Here is a 16,530-nt window from a genome sequence, read left to right as displayed (position 1 = left end):
GGAGTTTGGGGTTTTTTTTAAATGCATTAATGCTGCTTTGACTTCCCACATTGGCACTTTATTTCAGCAAAATGTCATTTCATTTTCACTGATGTCTTTTTGTAAGGATGGAAATAAAACAAACAAACAATTTGGTGTTGGATTTGAGTCACAAATGTGTAGTATGTCTCAAATACACCCCCGTGACTTTCTTGTCTGGAGAAGAGACATCCTGGAGGGAACCTAAAAGCAATTTTCCAAACAGAGCCAGGTTCTTTAATGAAGGAATGTGAGAGAACAACTGACAGTAGCCACTAATTGAAACAGAGGAAGATCCAATTGGATATAAGGAAAAAAAAATACTATGGCTTTTCAAGCTTTCAGTCACTACAGAAAATACCATGTTTGAATGCCCTAATGACAGAGAGGTCTTGAAATTCCCACATGAGAGGAGTTGTTTTCTGGCTCACCAGTACCTGAAAACCATGTATTCCCTTTCTCCATCAGTGGAATTTCTTTTAGGAAGGTTCAAAATGCATCACAAGAATTTATTGTTATATTTATAAATGTGTGGTGCCTTTTTTCTGCTAAGAATAAGAAAACTGCTGTTTGCACAATAAAATTATTCTTCCTTGAAAGGGAAAATCCCATAAAGTCTGCTCTGAAATCCAGGTAACCTGATGATAAAAATGCCTTCACTCCATGAGTATATGTCTAAAGGAGAACAGCAGACTTTATGCTGCTTTTATTGATTTTGGGCTTTGCTGTGTTCTGTCTAGTTTGTACACAGAGTCAGCTTTTCACTTTATCTTTTCTCCGTGCTAATCTAGTGGAAGACATTGTACAAATTAGAATTGAGATCCTTAAGATTAAGATTCATAGTTATGGGCTTTGTCAGTGTCTTTAGGTAATTTAATAAAGCAGTGTATCTGTCAGATTGATAGACATTGTTCAGATAAGTTCAGCTTTTGAAGATACACCAGGCTAATTTCTCCAAGTGAAGACCACATGCTGCACAGAAGAAAAAGGAAAAAAAAAGAAATTCATATTCATAAATATTTCAGAAAGGCAAAAATTTGTCTGTGAGAGGATATTATAGTAAGGGAAATTTATTTTCTCTTCCATATCTTTAAAAAGTCCTCATAATTGAAAGATGTATTTACTTTTTTTTCTTTCTTTGTTTCTTTTTTTTTCCCCAATATATCTCTTCCACTTACCTGAAAGCACACAATATTTCTTTTGTATTGCTTTACTGGCAGCAGAGAGTAAAGGAGGACAGATGGAGCACTCAGCAGTATCCCTCAGCACAGTTCATAGGAACCTTTGCTACACCAAGACTGGCCCAAAGGAAGAGACATAACTTGGAGGTCCAGCATTCCAATTGTAGGACTTTGACCTTTCCCATCTTCCACCCCTTTGATCAGGAGCAGTACAGAAAAAATTGTCAAAGGTCTATGGAAAGATCCTTTATCACATGTGTAGCTGCCTCCTGCTTAACCAAGATTCTGGTTTCCTTATGACAACCCCATTGGTTCAGAAAATTAAACACTTACTCTAAGGAATGTTCATACTAACAGTTATTATGAGTGCTCAAAGAAAGGATTTAAGTCAAAATATGGGTTGAAAACAAAATTAACCATAGCTTGTGGTCAAAGGCATTTGTGGCTAAATGCATCAATAATCATTTAACCACTCACTCACTTTAGTGTGTTCAGATGGCTGCTGCATTCAAAGCAATCAAAAGTTTTCACTGATTAGACTGTTTATCCACAGATATCCAAAGCATTTTGTAAAGTCATGAAGTAAGAAAACAACTGACCCTGTGTTTAGATACCTGGCTCCTTGGATTTTTGGGGCCAAGTGGTGAAGTTTCCAAATATTTTATACTTGTGTATTGCTTCACACATTATTTTGAACAACCATGCCTGTGACTCTCCACCTAGGGAGCCAGAAAAGCTCATGGCTAAGAGTGTGGGAAGTATCAGTCATTTGTCGGAGTCCAGAACATCCCTTTGGCTGCTCTGGATGCCTCGAGACCCTGGCAGGGGGCTCAGGGACCTTGGCAGCAAGTCAAAAACACCTGTGGCTTCGATTTTTGCCCATGGGAGAGACTGCCAACCTTATATGAGGAATTACAAGCCAAAAGGGCTCGAGTAGTGTAGTAAGGGAATTGACACAGGGTGAAAAAGTAGAATTTTGGGATTTTTTAGAATGTAATTCAGGGGTACAAGATGGAGGAATCTGGGCGTGCCCTAGCCTTTTCTTCCTTCTTCTTGTCCTCCATGTCTCGGTGTGATAGTGACACTTTTCTATTGGTCTAGGATAGGGACACACTGTCCAACATAGATTTTAGGTATTGGTACGGGGACTGTAAACATCGTACACTTAATTTTGAGTATATAATGTGGGAGACACCCGGGGCCCGGGGCAAACTGCCATGGCTTCTGTACTAGCTGGACCTCGGCGGGTCAGAAAGAAAATATTTTAGAAAAGAAGAAATAAACAACCTTGAAAACTCAGCTTCACGCCTTCCAGATGTCTTCTTTGGCTGCTGGGCTAAGGAAAAAGGACTTTCACAACTTGCCAACCCGACCCCAACATCATTCACCTTGATGACTCCTGTTTTCTGCTTTATAAATCAGAAATAATAATACTACCATTTTTTTCTGAAAAATTTTAAATAAGATGGGCTTTATCTATTGGCAACTAATTCTACAAGCCATATTATTGTAGCCTGGCCTACTGAGGTCCATGGGAAAGTGCCTGTCTATTTCAGAAAGGACATATTTTTCACTCACTGACTTGAACAACAGGTCAAGCCCTGTTGCTACGACCAAATTTAACAATTATTATTTTTTAAAACTCTCTTGCTATTTACTTGAAGCACAAAACAACTTGCCATGTCAATTCTATCTCAGCAGTGGATAAGTTTAGGCTTAACACCTATGGTTATTGGCAGAGTCTCAAGTTTCAGCTGGGTCTGTAGGTGAGTGTGTGTTGGTGCAACATATCCATCACACATCCTAGAACAGATGTAATAGGCAGCAGACAGTGTTTTCTTGAACTGACGTATTAAAGTTGTATGCATGCAGTTGCTGCTTACATTAAACCCTCAGAAAACATCTCTTCTAGAAAGTTTTTTCCACTGTTATAATGTCTTTTTAGACTTTCAACACCCGCATGTGGGAAAACTCTCTCAGCAATTAAAAGGATCTTGCATGATTAGTGAATAGGTATTATTAGATTCTTGTATATCCACTGAGGTTTCACAAAGTTCTGTGTCATGCCACACAACTTCATTTTAGATGACTGAAAGTACCCCATTCTGACTTACCATTAATGAAGATAAGTTGGCTTCTGTCAGGTTAGAACAAATACAAAGAATGACATTGCTCACCATTTAGCACGATGAGAAATTTTATACTTGATAGAAACTATTTTGATAATGATTCATTGCATTAATTTAATAATTATTCCCTCTTCCTTGTATAAGAAGAAAATATCAGCTTTCTGGCAACAAACAGGGAAATAATAAATTGGGGCAATAATTTGAATAAGAACTCACTAAAATCTTGGCCAGCATATTTAAGTCCAGATATCTACAACTGGATAAAGTCTTATCCAACACCTCTGCAGAGGTACAGGTAGAACGTGCACTTCCTCTTTACTCCATCAGCTTTTGGTAAAAAAATCATCATAGTTGAAAATTAGGCCTTTTGTTATGGAAGTGTCATCTGAGATATAAATGATTTTAAGAATATGGTTATAGTATATTTCTTCTCTTTTCACTAGAAGACAAGATTTAAACTAAGAAATAGGTTAGAACTTGGTATAATACATAAATGTATTTTGACTGACAAAGAAGATAAAGTTGGAGCAAAAATGGTTGAACCAGTTCAGGGAAGATTAATCCACTGGGAGATTTTTAAATATAAACAGCCTTCAGATCAAGAAGTCCTACTACTACCTATGCTCAGAATGTGAAAGAGATACTACAAGAATCATAGAATCCTAGAATATTCTGAGTTGGAAGGGACCCACAAGGATCACTGAGTCCAACTCCTGGGCAGCCCCAGAAGTCACACCATGTGTCTGGGAGCATTGTTCAAACGCTTTTTGAACTCTGTCAGGCTGATGCTGTGACCACTTCGCTGGGCAGCCTGTTGCAGTGTCCAAGCACCCTCTTGTGAAGAAACTTTCCCTGATATCCCACCTAAACCTCCCCTGATTCAGCTTCATGCCTTGTCCTTGGGGCCTGTCAATGGTCACCACAGAGAAGACATCAGTGACTTCCCCTGCAGTTTCCCTCATGAGGATATTGATGGCTGCAGTGTGGTGTCCCCTCAGTCTCCTCCAGGCTGAACAGACCAAGTGACCTCAGCAGCTTCTCATAAAGCTTCTCCTCAAGGCCCTTCACCATCTTTATTCCCTTCCTTTGGACACTCTCTAATAGCTTTATTGCTTTTTTATACTGTAGCACCCAAAACTGCCCCCAGCACTCGAGGTGAGGCCAGCCCAATGCTGAGCAGAGCAGGACAATCCCTTCCCTTGCCCGGCTGGCCATGCTGTGCCTGATGCCCCCAGGACAGGGTTGACCCTCCTGGCTGCCAGGGCACTGCTGACTCAACTTGACATTGACCAATAAAGCTTGCTGCTTCTTATCACATTTTCCTAATCATTTTTGACTAAATGTAATGATGGGGATTTAATAATGGGATATTTAGTCTGACCCAATTCTTTTACTCAATCTTGAGATCAAGAAAGTAGAAAAAGGAAAAATGGCTAAACAAATGAAAGTGCTGGTAGTTGCAGCTTTCAGTGCTCAGTGACCTCCTCATGGCCCTGAACTTTGTCCTGATTTGTACGCACTATTTTTTCATCTGAAATTTTGCAAAATGTTTCAGAATTAAATTCAATTACTTTAAAAGGATCAATAATGTTGTAAGACATCTCAGAGTGCAGAGTGTGCCTGAAATAAATTCTTAACTTCTGTTTTGCAGGGAAAGATATTTGGAATATGCTTGTATGTATGTTCAAAAAATATTAAAGATGTCCCTGAATCAGATTAAGTGCTAGCTCTTTGGGTCCTAATATCTTGGCACACTGCCAGACAGCAATCTTAGTGATTGAGTAATTTTATATGAGGAGCCATTCTTCAGATAATGCCCAAGTGAGTCATGAGATCTAATTCCATTAAAAAGAGTCATGAGGCCTACAATCTTAATTACATTTATGCTTCTAAGCAGAGGAATGCTTAATGGAAAGGATAAGAATAACTCATTTTAAGTCTCTTCCAATGGAATCAGAATAGAAGGAGCATTGCCCATACCTGAAATTGAAATATGAATTTCTGCAGTCTTCCAACTCTGAGCTCCCCAAGAGCTGGAATGGTCTCAATACCATTAGTGAGATTAGAAATGTGGGTGTTGGGTGGAAGATGCTAGAAGTGATGGTCTGGTGCTTTCAGTGATTGTAACCTCTGCCTATGTCACTCTGAATGAAATCCTCTTAGATAAGTTTTCATGACAAGACAAAACAATTTAATGATTGCTAAGCTAGATAGACTCAGGCACCACTTCCATTCTGCATACAGGGCAGAATCCACGTTTTTCTGTGCTAATCAAGGAGTAGCTTTGTTTTCTGTGTCAGCTGCATGTAACAGAGATGGGGTTTAACTCAGACAACATAAGAAAAGAAAGAATTGTATGTTACACCATGTTAAAAAGCAATTATTTAGAAGAGCTACTTCATATTTTCACAGCTCCAGGAACCAAAAGCCCACGAGCAGCCAGAGCCAAGTGTGCCCCTGCAGTGCAACTTTCAGTGACAGGCCAGCAAAAGGACTGCAACATTCATAGATCCTTGAAAATTAGTAACATAGGGGACAAAGGTTCAGCTAGCATTTCCATTAGTCATAAAGTGAATAGTTTAATCTCTGAACTCCTCAACTACAATGTTTAACATAATTACTGCGTGTTTCTGCAACTAATTAAAAATAGTTATCATTAAAATCTGGTAAAACATACTTAATTTACAACTTCATACCTGGTCTTGACTGAAAAGGTGGTTTAATGCCTTGACATAAATAATTGGTTGTAAGTTCCAGACTGCTGAAGCAAGCCTCCTATAACAAGATGATCTGTCTTCAAGTCATTTTTGTCTTGACAGTTTCAGACAATGATTTCATCAAGTCTAACACCAAAATGCCCTATTTTCTTCTCAAACAAATTCTAATCTTATAATCCCAGGGGAAAAAAATAAAGTGTGAAAAGGTAGCACTTCAGTCAGTGAATTTAAAAAGGCTTCAACATACAGTGTTTGTGTCAAAGCAGTTAAATTCTAAAAACTCACAGAAATAATGAAAGATATTGTTGCTTTTGTCACTGATGTAATCTGAAAAATCATCTTTAGTACCTGTAGTTTCTTCAAATCAGGTTTAATTTCTTCATACCACTCTGGAAAGTATGCACAGATTCACATTTCATTGTCATTGTGCTGATATTGAGAAGACAATCACACTGAGCCACAGGCATATCAAGTTGAGACTATGAACAGAGAGGGACAGGAGAAATGAGTCTTCAAATCTATTTGGTATCCCAAAGGATATATATTCTAAAGGATATATCTGGCAAGAGCCATGCAGGATGATTTGCCCACCTTGCCAAAGACAGCCTGCAGTGCAGCCAGGTATGGAGCCTGTTTCTCGCAGTCTCACTCCAGGGTTTTAATACCATCCTTCTGATCCAGTTCTTGCACTGTCACAATTCACTATTTGTAAAAAAATTATGGGATGTAAACACAAAATCTAATTAAATCACAGGTTATACTAATATCAACAGAGATGGCTGCCTTCCTTCCTGAAATGAGTTACAGCCCCTCCTTGCTACCTAAAAGCTTGTATCCAGTATGCTTATAGAAATAAGACCAACATAAAAGCTAAGAGTAATTCAAACTACTGATGTCAAAAGGTCTCTCCTTTTATTGATACTTGATCACCTGATACTTATTTGTACAGCTGACTGAAACACAAATCTTTCGTAAGGCTACCCAAATATATCTCTTACCTCATGCAATTAATTACAGCTTTTTGAAAAAATACTCACAGAATTAATTAATAACATTTATGCACGATGGTATTTCTTAAATTCTTGGACTAGATTTTTGGTTCTATCTTTTCAGATAGAAATTCTAGTGGAACGGAGACGTCAGAAAGTCCTGAAAGCAAACAATAATAAATACAACCCAAAAACCTTCAGAACAGTCCACCAATTCCACCCTCACTTGTGTGCCTCTGAGCTCCTGCCAAAATGATGAGCTCTCTCTCACTCCTCCACTATGACTTTTGCAGGACATGAGAACAGTGACAGGAGACCTGCCACAAACAGCCACAAAGCCACAGCCAGAGCCTTGCTTAAAAAGCAAGGTAGAAGCAGCAGCTGAAAGTCTGTGAAAGCCTCCTACAAAAACACATCCTAAAGCTGTGGTGCTATTTTGTTCTCTCCTCCAACACACTCTTTGCTGAACAGTAACTCATCCTAATGAATTCATAAGATAAATGGCCATTGGTCAATCACAGTAAACCCAATCCTTCATGGCAATTCACAGGAAAAATGTAACAAGAATGTAAAGGGCTTAAAGATTAATAACAATAAAAAAATAATTAAAAGGCTTGTAAAAAAAATCTCTCTAAGCAATTTTCATTTTGGTCTGCTCCAGCAAATTCATTTTTAAAACTAGTTATTAAAATATAGACTGCCCTGTGAAATATTTTCATCATCTCCTCACAGCTCCTTCTTGAATTTGTTCCAGCAGAACTATTAGCAGTGATTGAAGGTGAGACAGACAAGACAAAATTCTCCAGAGAACAAGGCAAGAGACACCTTTCTGCCCTCAACCCATCAACTATAATGAATGATAGGCACAGTGCATGACAAGGACTGAAATAGGAGACTGTGACAAAGACAGGCATCAGAATGCTTCAGAATAATTCATTCAGTTGCAGTTGGCAGCAGAAGATCATAATATTTTTGTGTAGCTACACTGTCAGTGCAAAAAAATAAAACACAGAATGGTATTTGCATGCTGATTCCGCTACAGTCAGAAAGAAAGGAATAGTTAATCAAATGTTTCATTTACATTCTCCCTCCCTTATGGCAGTTTCCTGCTGCCCATAAGCACATGGAGCAGTATGAGAGAGGCACATGAGGCTGACTGGGGAGCAAGGTCTAATTCACAATGTGTTGATTACAGCTACTTCTCCTCTCTCCCTCACAAGATGGTCTATGCTAGAAAAACCCACACATTTATTCATCAGCTGTGTTTGGAGTCTGTAATTTTGCCTTTGCTGAAAGAAGAGTTGGAAATATGGCATCACTCTTTGAGAGAGGAAAGGAAGCAGGGAGAAAGTCACAGAGAGATCCAGGACTGATTTGGAAATCAGACTTCAAGGAGATACATTGCAACCCAGCCACCAGCTCACAGCTGCTATCACATCACAGTGACTCTGTACTTTACCTGCTGAAATCAGTGCCCCCGGGACCCCAATGCCTCTCTGCCCACACAGGCTCACAGGCAGTGGCTTGTCAAAGCCAGAGTTTCATTGAAGCAGCGTGTAGCCCAGTCTGAATTCAAGAAAACTGTGTCAAATGCTTGGTAGAGGATTTCTGCAAGGTGCTGCCATAGGGACTGGTGTGTTCCAAAGAAATGACATTCAAAAAAGGACCCTGAGAGCAGGGGTACTCTCTAACACTCCTAACGCAGGCCACCCTGTACAGCCAGGAGCTTGGGGAGATGGAAATATGAGAGATCAAGATCCCAGACCAACCCAGAAGCAACACAGATTTCTTGCAGTCTTAGTAACCAAAACATTCATCTCAGATACAGAAGAATAAATATAATCATTTATTAAATGACACAAACAGGTTCAAACTGTCATTCCCCACTCCTTGCTCATCACTAACATAGAAGCCATTTCAGAAGACAGACAATTTTACCACTTCTCCTTTGGAAGAACCAGCACAGAGAAAAGAAGTAAGCATTATGCTAAACAGAGCACTAACCCTCCTCTGAGGCTTGTTTAGGTACATCTTGATATTATAATGAACAGTCTTTGCACAAGAGGTACAAAAGGTTTTTATGGTAGGGACTGATACAGCCAATGGGCTATTCAGGGACTTTCCTTAAAGATGGAAGATGCAGTTTTGAATTCCCATCAGACAGGAGAGGGGACTGGAATTCTGTCTATCACATCACAGATTACTTCCCTGAACACTGAGCTTATTGCTAGGGAGGAGGAAACCTTCTTCCTCTGGGGGCATTATGCAATCATGATCCCCTGCTATACTTAGAATAAAAATGAGCACAGCACTTACTTCCATGAGTTTTGTTCAAGGAGTCCCCAGTGGAGAAAGGCACTTTTTCTGAGGCAGAGGACAGACTGGCTCAGCAGGCTGCTTGCCAGGCTCCTCCATGTGGGGTTATTCAGAATCCCCATCCTCTGCACAGAGTTGGTCACTGTTCAAACTGAGGGCCGATGACCATTTTAGGAGCTCAGTGCCCAGTGCTCCCCTAGGACATCCTTCCCTTCCCAGTGCAAGCTGTGACCCCTGACAGAGACATCTAACAATAAATCCTTCCTTCTGCACACTAACACACTGATTGGGACAATCTGCAACTCCCTTCCTTTGATCTAAGCAAAAAGATAAATGATGATGGATCACAACAGGTAATTTATGAGCTTTTTTAACATGTTTGGTTCTGTCTAGCAATTCCAATTGTATTTCCTACATGGTTTGCTACCAAAAAGCACTAATTAATTTAAACTAATAGAACACAATCTTCTGAATATGAAAATACAGCAAGTATGGCTTCACAATGTATGCACACACAAAAAAAGATTTGGATATTTGCTAGGCAAAAATATCCCCAAATTATCAATAAATAAACATGCTTCAATAAAGCTAATTTCAATGTATAAAATGCTGTTACTGGAGAAAGAAAAAAAAAAAACCCAGCATGCCAGTGAAATAACTTTGACTTTCAATGTACCTGCATGGGTTGAAACCTTGTAACAAATGCACATTTATCAGTAAATGCCACTGTTTACCTGCCCATTACAGTTACCAAATCTCACCACAGTCTTTCATTGGAAACACAGTACGATTGTCAGTAGGAGCTGGAGCTCAAGTACATCTGTAAAAACAGAATATCTCTCTTGTATTAATTGTTTCATATAAGTGGCCAAGGAAAACTTTTTAAATGGCACCAAAAAAAAGTTGCTGATAATGGCCATGTAGTTTGGAAATGCTGTACAGAGACATTATTTCTCTTAGAACATGGGGTTGCTGCAAGGGGTTTACTCAGGGTCTTGATGTGGATGGGAAAGTTCAGTATGAGCTTTCCCCACACTGAAAGCAATGAATGAGAAAAGATGAGTGGTCACCCCATGTTATGTGATGAGTATTTGGACTTTTCAAGGCTGCTTCAACCACAAATTCCTTAGGTTCACTCATTACTAAGAAAAAGTATTCATCAGACTTTTTGAATTACCAGAAATTTGACACTTTATACACACTTAAAAAGGGAATTTGAAGTCTTCATAGGGATCCAACTGGAGCAGCAGATCCTGTACAAGTTCAGGGCTGAGTAGGAGTTTATCATTCTCACAGCCATGGTCCTCCAGCTTAGGGCCCTGACATCTCCTTAGCCCATCATCAGTGTGGAAGATATAGAAAGCATTAAACACCTTTGCCTTGACTATGTCCCTGTTTATTAGGTGACCATCCTCATTCTGTAATGGGCTGATGTTATTTCTGTATTACCTTTTGCTATTAACATACATATTTATAGTTATAGTTATACTAGTTGTTATAGTTATATATATGTGTGTTTAAATATATGAAATACAACAACTACATTTTATGAAGTTTCAATCCAATGCCTTTCAAACATTTACCTTTGAATTATAGGTTTCCAGAAAACTAATAAACCAATTAATTTTATGTCACTGTTCGGCACAGATTCCCTTAAACCAGGCATGAGTGCTTTACTTGAAAAGGTCATCCTGTTCATGCTTATGAAACTCATTTGAACCCATGCATAAACTCAAAACCAGAAAAATCTCTCCCTTGGCTGGGAACAAGTGGCGCAGGCTGCCTGGGCTCACAGCAGCTCCTAATTAAAAAATCAGGGTGTATAGAACATGAATATGTGGGAATGCTTGATAAATATTTACCTTTCTGCAGCAACTACTGCTCTTTCCAACTACCCAAAATCTCTCACACAGGAAGTACTTCCCAGGAAACAAACTTTTCTGAACCTGGAGGGGTATCTCCTCCTGCAAGAAGTTTTACTGATTTTAGGGGAAATACTTGCAGAGGAGGGAACTCCCTAGCATTAGGAGGAAAGTCATGTGATCCTGAACAAAATAGACAGAAATCTCCAAGCAACACAGTGAAGTGAGATACAGCAGCTGCTCTGACTGGCTACCCAGAGAGCTTGGCCAAGTTTGCTCACCTGGAGCCAGAAAAGGGGTAGACTTCAGTTTAAGATGCAAGCACTTAAATTTAGGCATTTGCACGTAAATAGATTCATATGAGCAAGGATTTAAAGCAGGTACTCTTTGAGTAGGTGGAGACCTTGAACTTAATTCAGCTGCCAAAACACCATGCCTGTTCCAAAGCCTTGCTATTGAGATCTCCTGGGGAGGGCTGGAAAATACAGCAAGGACAGGACATACCAGAGGCCCAGGCCCCCCAGGGCAGCCACCAGAGGCCAGCAGAATAACTGGGGCATCTCACCAACACTTCAACAACAGAACCATGCCCTTGGTACACATGTGGAAAACTGCTTGCCTGTACCTAAATGTGGGTGTTTTAGTCTGGATCTGATTAAGACTCATTAGAATCTACACATGGTACCTCTGCCATGGTACACTCCTGCCATCCTTTTTTGTGTCCATAAGGGATCCAAGACATGAAAAGTAAAACTGTTCCTGTGTCCACAGGCGCTGATATCTGTGCATGCAGTGTGACACGTCTCTGCCACTATTTTAGCATTCACAGGAATACTAACTTTGGGCAGAATTAAAAACAGACTTATTTCAAGAAACCTAACAATAATGACAGTCTCCTCTATGTATACATCACTTCTCTTTTTCCAGAAAACACCTTTACAGGTATCCACAACATGTATGCAAGCTACTCATCTCCCCATAGAACACTTCCTTTTATCTTTCAATACCTAGCATTTTAAAAGGTTTGGCCAGTCTAACAGCATTTTTCTATTTTTCTAACAGCAAAAAAAATAGAAAACTTTCTAGTATACAAAACTGAAATAAACATCTCGTTTCACATATTGATTCCTCTCAGAACACTTTGAGGCTCACAGAGAGCTTGAATAAGAAATTCTGATGAATGCTTTTTCTCATTTCCCTCTCAGAAACTAAACAGCATAAATAAAATAAATAGCAAAGCAATCTCTTTCTACTGCATGACACACAAGCAAAAATGGCATTAATCATCTTTAAGATTTCCACGGGCAAATTTTGCTCAGAGCTCTTTGACTATCAGTTTACAAATGAGAGTTTAATCTTTTACATGTCAAAGGTAACAAGCAGAACAAGGGAAAGGTTTATTAGAAGTCATTATCAGTTTTCTTCATGTCTGAACAGAATCTTCTTCTTGGAAACCTGTTGAAGAAATACCCAGCTGTTCATTTCAGCCCTACATGGAGTGACCCTGAACACAGCCTAATTGGCTTCTCCATTTATACCAAATGCATTTGCAGCTTGCTGTTGCAGCAGGGCAGATCCAACATTCCCAAGCTTACCACACCCAAATGTCTTTTGTGTATAAACCAAAATCAGAATTTTGTCTGGGTCTAATACTTGATTTCAAGACTATTACACCATCTAATATCTTTTACTTTGCCCCTAAATTACTGCTCTGTAGCCTCAACTTTAACTGCACCCTGATATGATTTGTATATTGTGAACTGTCAGAGGACTGAATTTTTATTGCAGATGAGATGACTGCAACAAATGTGTGACTCATCGCCACATCTTTTATTGATGGGACTGGGGTTTACACTACAGGACATTAGCAGAGAAAGAAAGATTATTTGCAAATTAAACTCTGTAGAAAGAACAGCATCTTGCAGGAGACTGTGGCCAGAAATTAGGTGCCTCCTAGAGGGGTTGATCTTTTACAATCATATTCTCATTGGTTTAGCATTTTTCAATCTTTAGTCTGATTTCATTTCTTAACAAGTCAATTGTCTGTCTCTTTGCCTAGCTACATTGTCATTGCTTTACACCAAATAAAATCACTTAAATACAAAACATACAGTGGCAGGCAATTCACTGTTTGTCTCTTCTTGAAAGCACTCTCACATACAGTCAATCAGTGCAGAAGTAAATCCCTGCTGCTGAATGTCTCTTCTCCAAATACCTAGATACCCTGATTTTCTCACCCACTTTGTTTTTCTTCCCCGGCTTTCTAAACCAAACCAACATCCAGGCACTCCCTGTGGCCATGTTCTCATAGCACATATACTACTTCCTTTCTGTGAAATAGCAATAAACAAACCCAGAGCCTGATGAAGACCAAAGGTTTGAAAAAGACCACGCATTTCTCATGAAGTAACAAGACCTTTCTCAGCTCCCCATAAAGCCACTCCCCCACAGGCCAAACAGCAGTGAATTAACAGAGCCTTGTAAAACTACTATTTAAGTTGGCAACCTACAATTATCTCAGGTGAGGCAGACTCCCTAAGAGGAGAAGGGGCTGCAGGTAATTATAAAATATTCATGCTCCTTCCCAGTGACAAGCTGGTTCAGGAACAGTGGGATAGTGAGGAGTCAATTAGAGAAGTTTCTGTTCTGGCCTTTGGCTAAAAAGACTTATTCATGAGAGATTTTGTCAGGAGCTGTTTTAGTATTGTATGCAAGAGAGAAAGTGAATTGGAAAGGATCAAGGATGGGACAGAATCACAGAATCATTGAGGCTTGAAAAGATCTCTGAGGTCATTTACTCCAGCCTATGACTGAACACCACCTTGTCAAGTATACCATGGCACTGAGTGCAACATCCAGCCCTTCCTTAAACACCTCCAGGGACAGTGACTCCAACGCCACCGCGGCCAGCCCATTCCAATGTCTAATCACCTTTTCTGTGAAGAAACTCTTCCTAATGTCCAACCTAATCCCCCCGGTACAGCTTAAGTCTACATCCTCTTGTCCTGTTGCTGGTTGCCTGGGAGAAGAGGCCAGGTTTTGATAGCTGGGAAGTACAGGGGTGGCTTCTGTAAGAAGTTGTCAGAAGCTTGCCCCATGTGCAGTGAGCCGCTGCCAGTCGGCTCCAAAACAGACCTGCCGCTGGCCAAGGCTGAGCCACTCAGTGACAGGGGTAGCACCTCTGGGAGAACAGATTTTAAGAAGGGTGAAAGTTACAGCACCACACCAACTGCAGACAGAGAGAGGAGTGAATGTAAGTGAGAGCAGTACCCCTGCAGACACCAAGGTCAGTGAGGAAGGAAGGAAGGAAGGAAGGGGAGGGGGTCTGCAGGAGCCAGAGCAGAAGTTCCCCTGCAGCCCGTGGTGCAGCCCATGGTGAGGCAGCTGTGCCCCTGCAGCCCAAGGAAGTCCACAGTGGAGCAGAGATCCACCTGCAACCCCTGGAGGACCCCATGATGATAACTGGTGAGTGATTGCTCCCTGTTCCTTATCTCAACCCACAAGCCTTTCATTGTTTTATCTTTCCTCTGCCCAGCTGAAGAGGGGGTGATAGAGGGGCTTTGGTGGGCACCTGGCATCTAGCCAGGGTCAAAACACCACGGGGGAAAGTAACACTAAACTTGTGGTAAATTACTTGGGACTAAAACTTAAACATAATGTAAATCTACTTAATGCTTCTGGCCATTTAAATGAGACATTAAATAATAAATTTCAATGTGATGGGTAGTCTGAGACCAGATAAGGATGCAGAGATCAAATAGACAAAAAGGCTCATGTAGAGCCTAAGGCAATCATCAGGGCTCTTAGGAGCCATCACATATGCTAGCTGCTTTGGAAAGACCAGACACAAGTTGACCTTATCTAGGAAGTCTTCTTTCACTTACAGAAAATGATCCCACAGGTCCCATCATGCAAGCACTTTAACCAGAATAAATTATACTACTTAAAGCCAACTGCACTGTCCTCAGATTCACTCAGTGTTCACAAAGCCATGAATACTGTCTCTTTTTGCCACACACACAGCTCTTTAAAAATTACAATATTGGATTTTGCCATTTCTTTATTGTTCATTGATTATTTGATCTTGCTTTTTATTAGCATATTTTTGAAAATTTTTAATAGCTTTGTGCAGTTGTCCTTTCAATTTATAGGTGGAGTCTAGATAATTTCATAAATACTTTTCCAAATATTCTAGTGTTCAGAAAGGATCATAAATCACCTCAACTAAATAATAAACATACTGAATGTCTCATAAGTTGCTTGTGATCCAAAGAATATATTTAAAAGGTGGGATGAGCAAGTTTAAGGCAGAGGTACTTAAATAAAAAAAAAAAATAATAAAGAGAAGAAAGCAACATTATTTAACATTAATTATTTTGGCTATGCCTGAATGAGCACAAAGGGCTAACCACTCAAGGCCATCACTAGTTTTAAGAATATGCTGACATCACCTCTCAACCTATTCAATGCAGTGCTACAATTTGGCTTAATTTTGGGAGAGAAAAAGGTTTGCAGGGTACCTTTAGCAGCAGTGGCCTAGTAACCAGCTCATCAAAATAGTGGCAGAATGTAGACTGTCTTCACAGACAATGAGGTACTGTCCCTGACTTCTGTAAAATTGAAAACAAAAGTGAAAAATGTGGCTCTGATGAATATCTAAGGCATTTCTCTTGAAACAACTATTCTAAGAAAGACTACCTTGCTATCAGTTGAGGGTATGTATTTGGCAGATTAAACATATGTTTCTGGAGCACACTGAGAACCCAGTGAAACCCAATAGCCTATAAATGACATACAACCTTATTTTTTTTCCTAATGTTGCCCATGTACTTCTCTTTGAATGCTTTTTAAAGAACTATCATTTTAGCCTACAAAGAGTTTTTACTGCTGTTAGGTTCCACTGCACAAAGAAAGAATAAACCCATTACACTCATGTTTCCCTTCTTTTATCCTTTGATGAGCTTGGGGAGGGAAAAAAAAGAAAGAAAAATCTCCCACAGGAAGAAAGTATTCCTAATAACCATGCTCATGTGCCTCTAACAGGAACAATTCACTCTCATTTTTAATGATAGTTACTTCTTATGTGCCCTCACAACTTTATAATAGATTTCAATGCTTACCACAATGAAACTTCAAGTCCTTACCAGTGTACAAAATCCATGTGAGCAAAAATTTAAATTATTCCATAGTTTTCCTTGCTGAATGGTATCACATTGAGCCATGTTTTATTCATCAACCACAAGCCTGACCTTTTAAAAAAATTCTTCCCAGCTGTTTAAAACGTCAAAAAGACCCTTTATGTCAATTTATTGCTTAAT

General features: G+C 39.6%; 1 long non-coding RNA gene across 2 annotated transcripts; it reads right to left on the bottom strand.

Moving 5' to 3' along the window:
* Nucleotides 1-245: 245 nt before the first annotated feature.
* On the bottom strand, nt 246-3,309 carry LOC137468485 (uncharacterized). 2 transcript variants are annotated; one of them, XR_010995965.1, is made up of 3 exons: nt 2,858-3,309; nt 1,197-1,393; nt 246-990 (listed from the first exon to the last, which is right to left on the bottom strand). It is a non-coding gene; the product is annotated as an uncharacterized lncRNA (long non-coding RNA). The 2 variants fall into 2 exon arrangements; XR_010995964.1 differs by lacking the exon at nt 246-990 and having other exon boundaries at nt 1,177-1,393.
* Nucleotides 3,310-16,530: the final 13,221 nt, after the last annotated feature.

This window comes from Anomalospiza imberbis, chromosome 2 (assembly GCF_031753505.1).
Source record: "Anomalospiza imberbis isolate Cuckoo-Finch-1a 21T00152 chromosome 2, ASM3175350v1, whole genome shotgun sequence".
NCBI classification, from domain to species: domain Eukaryota; kingdom Metazoa; phylum Chordata; class Aves; order Passeriformes; family Viduidae; genus Anomalospiza; species Anomalospiza imberbis.
Note: the sequence above shows the minus strand (reverse complement) of the source record. Positions and strands in the feature narration are given on the sequence as shown.